General features: G+C 40.7%; 1 protein-coding gene across 1 annotated transcript in view; it reads left to right on the forward strand.

The window, feature by feature from the left end:
- The window catches only part of LOC103253106, a gene marked incomplete at its 3' end in the record, with an annotated part of 88,807 nt that overhangs the window by 40,453 nt on the left and 44,289 nt on the right, over positions 1 to 4,065 (forward strand). The window lies entirely within an intron of this gene.

Consider the following 4,065-nt stretch of genomic DNA (forward strand, 5'->3'; position numbering starts at 1 on the left):
GCCGGAGCCCAGCAGGTCGAGGCTGTGGTGGCTGGAAGCGGCCACTGCACTCCAGTCTGGGCGACGGAGTGAGACTCCAACTCAAAAACAAAACAGAAACAAAAAAATACCCCATAAAGCACTGATTTGCTTTACAGTACTTAATCTGCTACCGTCTCCTGCATCTTTTTGGGTAAAATCTTTAGGTCTTGTTTAGCTTATACCAACCCACCACCACAGGTTTGTTTGGATATTCTTGTGATTAAGAGCAGGTTAGGATTATAAAGTTCTTTATTGGAATGTGGAATGAGTCAAGCTAATTTCTTTGACCCAACTGTTTAAGATTGTCAGTATTTAGTATTTACATGTGAAATCTACTCTTTCTGATACTGAAAATTATTTTCATAACATTAGTTTTAAGTTTGGCCTCCATATTTTCAACCTCTAGAATTTGATTACCAAAAATAATGCTAGAGGTAGTGATTATAAGCTAGGAACTGATGATAATTTACACTATAGAATGTTTGGAGAAGAAATGTACAATTTGCTAAACCATGACTGAAATAACCATATTATAGAATGTATAAGTTAGTCTGTCATTGACTTAGTGCTATGCCTAAACTTGGTCTAAATCATTTTTATATGATTTTGAATTTTAAATATTGAAAACATGACAAAATGAACTCCTAATTGTTTAAATGAGGCTCATGTGTTGGTTTTTGTAGCACTGAAAAGAATTACCCAACCTATTGGTATATTAATTTAAGTCTAATCAGGAGGAAAAACTTATACAGTAATTTGAATAGGGAGAGTTAATATGAAGGATTATTGCATATAACAGGGGGTTAGAATAATGAGGATTTGGGTATATGAAAGACAACTGTCAAGAATATAGGAGTAGCAATATAAGGAGCAACTGCTGCTTGTAGAACTGAGTAGAGCACCCATAGAAGAGACTTTCTCTCTAGGGCTGAGCCCAAGGCTGTAACTCAACTAATGGTAGAAAAGTCCCTGTAGTACTACAGGAGATCTTGCTGAAACTCTTTTCTCTGGAACTTCATGCAAACTTGCCCTGTGAAAAGTTGGACAAGGCTTGCTTCGTCACCAATCTCCTGCAGCCAAGAGCTGCTACAGTGCACACTGGGTAAAGGTTCCTTATAGCATAGCATGTCCTTTTAACAGAAGATAATTCAGATAACATTGGATCTGCTGAATCATAAGTCCCGAGTGGTCAGCCAGCTTTCACTGCAACCTAACCTGCAGATCCTTCTTTTATTCTGTACCTTGCTCAAAACTGGAAACTTTTGCCTGGTGACTCTGTAGATCATTACAGTAACACATTTAAATTTTGTATTCATTGCTCCTATAACCCAAAAAAACCTATCAAACCATGTACCCCTTTTTCCATGGTAGTGTTAGCTGAGAGACTGCTCCCTCACCCTGTGCTAAGATCTAGACCTTGTTGGAGAGGATGTGATGTGACTTTCTGAACTACAGTGATGCCATGTCAGTGGAACTTACTGAAACATCACTCTCTGGAACTTGTCAGAAATCTACCTTCTAGGGTGCTAAGGGAAAGTTGTTCCTTAGGAGGTTTCTTAGAAGAGGTGCTATGCTACAGAACTCCCTGAGTGAGTACCAAGGGTAGCTATTGGCAGTTGGTGCTGCTGCCTTCTGTGTGCTGGCTGCAGCAGGAACCTGGCGCTTGAGAAGCTATGCCCACCAGGGGATCTGGTCACTGGAGAAGCCATCTTTTGGAGACCCTATTGGGGCTGCTGAAACTCATAGGAACCAGAGATCAAAACCCTTTCCTCCTAGAGTATCTCTACAGTGCCCAATACTGACAAAGTTTAACATTGTGCTAGCTGAAATACTTGACTAGACCAGATCTGTTTTCACATTACAGGCAACGGTGAATTTGAGCTGAAAGACAAACAATTGGTAGCTGGCATATAAGGGAAAGAGCTTATTTTTCCACTTGAAATTCTTACTGTTTCAAGTTGTGATTTAACCCCAAACAGTTGACCCAAAGCACTGAAGGTTTCTGAAAGGCAGGACTGCTTGCAAATGCATAGTCTGCATTGAAGTGTAAGGATGGTCTCCCTGTGGTCTCCGTTGTTGTTCCCACAAACACTGTTCTGTATGTCATTTTATCAGCTGCCTTTAGAAGCCAGAGTACGTGAATACCAGGGGAGAAGGGTCTCCAAATATTGTCTTGCATTCCTTTGTGGTTTGTTTTGCTATAATTTTGTATAATCTGATTAATGAACCCAGTAAATCACAACTGGTTCGCTGCCCTTTTTATCCTTCTTTCTGTTCAGACAGCGGGAGGCTTATGTGGATCCTTCTGTCTTCTGACAGTATCTTAACATTTGGTGATAGGTTGAAGAAGTTTTTTTTTACATTGATATATCTAGAAACACAGAGTTTTGTGGGAAATTCAGTTTTCTTAGGTTTAACAGGTGAAACGGGTTTATAAAAGTATAGAGGGCATCCTTTCTGCCCTCTCTAAAGGTTCTCTGAATTGACTGACTGTAGTAAGATTAGTAGGAGAAAAAGGCATACAAATTTCTTAAGTGCATAAACACGAGAGTCCTGCAACTATGAAACTCAGAGAAGAAGCAGGCAGTTGAGGCTTGAACACTCTCCTCATAGGAGAGCTGGAAGTGGTAGGGGGCTATAGGGAATTTTAGAGGGGCAGTCAATTATTTTTAGGTGAAATGAATTAGTTCAAATTACAATGAACTGAGAAAATGTGGTGAGAGATGATGGAACTTCACGATCAGAGAGGTATTATTATGTAGATAGAGTCTCCCAGGAATCTCTAAGAGTTGCCCTTAGAAGTAAAGACTTTCTGGAAATGGTGACGGCTATATTCTGTCCTTTTCTCTGATTAATCTTCCTTGGTTATTTGAGGAATTTCTTAGGGAGGTTCTTAAGACAATTGTGGCCAGGCTCGGTGGCCAAGCCTGTAATCCCTTGCTTTGGGAGGCTGAGATGAGTGGATTGCCTGAGCCCGCGGGGTCGAGACCCACCTGGGCAACTTGGCGAGACCTCATCTCTACAATAAAAATCAAAAAATTAGCCAGGCGTGGTAGTGGGCGCCTGTAGTTCTAGCAACTTGGAAAGCTGAGGCAGATGGATCGCCGGAGCCCAGCAGGTTGAGGCTGCGGTGGCCGGGAGCAGCTACTGCACTTCAGTCTGAGCAACAGAGTGAGACTCCAACTCAAAAAACAAAACAAAACACAATTGCATTTCTGTTGGAAAGAAGTTTTCTTAGTCCTGTCTCTGCGCCCCAACAAGTTTATGAATCATAATGGAAAGCAGAACCTTCAAGATAGAGGAAAAAGGATTACAGATTTGAAGTCAAACCTAGGTTCTAGAGCTGGCTTTGTCTCTTTCTGGTTATGTGACATTGTATAAATTATTATCTCTGGAACTTGATTTCTTCATCTGTTAAATAGGGGAGAATTAGAATTCTGTTATCCTTTAAGAGGGTTGTAATGGTGGTTATGTAAAATCTTACCTGAGAACAGAATATGCTAAATTCAATAAGTGACATTATGAGTTTTATGCTTGTCATACTTGGCTCTCCTTTAGATTTATATATATATGCGTATATCATATATGTATGTTCTTGTGTATGTAAGTATGTAGTGTATTTATCCTTGCCTGCTAATTCTTCTATTTGACTTCCTGTCTAGCATTAGTGTGGAACTCAGAAGCTATCTCCAAGAGTATGAAATGTCTTTGCACATCTTGACATTAGGACATTTGGCTTGGTTTTTGTCTGTTTGCAGTGACATATTTTATTCTTGTGAACAGAACTTTTAGATTCAGATAAACCAAGGATAAGATAATAGAATCTGGCCATTGCCTTACTATGTGTGGCCATGTGCTCTCTGAGCTAGGGCCAGGCCGTGGTTTCTCAAGTTTTGGCCCCTTCTCCTACCTTGGTGAGAGGATTGCCTGAGCCCTCTGGTTCGAGACCAGCCTGGGCAACTTGGTGAGACCTCATCTCTACAGTACATCAAAAAATTAGCTGGGCATGGTGGCGTGTGCCTGTAGTTCCAGCTACTTGGAAGG

The sequence above is a fragment of the Carlito syrichta genome, unplaced genomic scaffold (genome assembly GCF_000164805.1).
Source record: "Carlito syrichta isolate Samal-C Ts95f unplaced genomic scaffold, Tarsius_syrichta-2.0.1 Scaffold200587, whole genome shotgun sequence".
NCBI classification, from domain to species: Eukaryota; Metazoa; Chordata; class Mammalia; order Primates; family Tarsiidae; genus Carlito; species Carlito syrichta.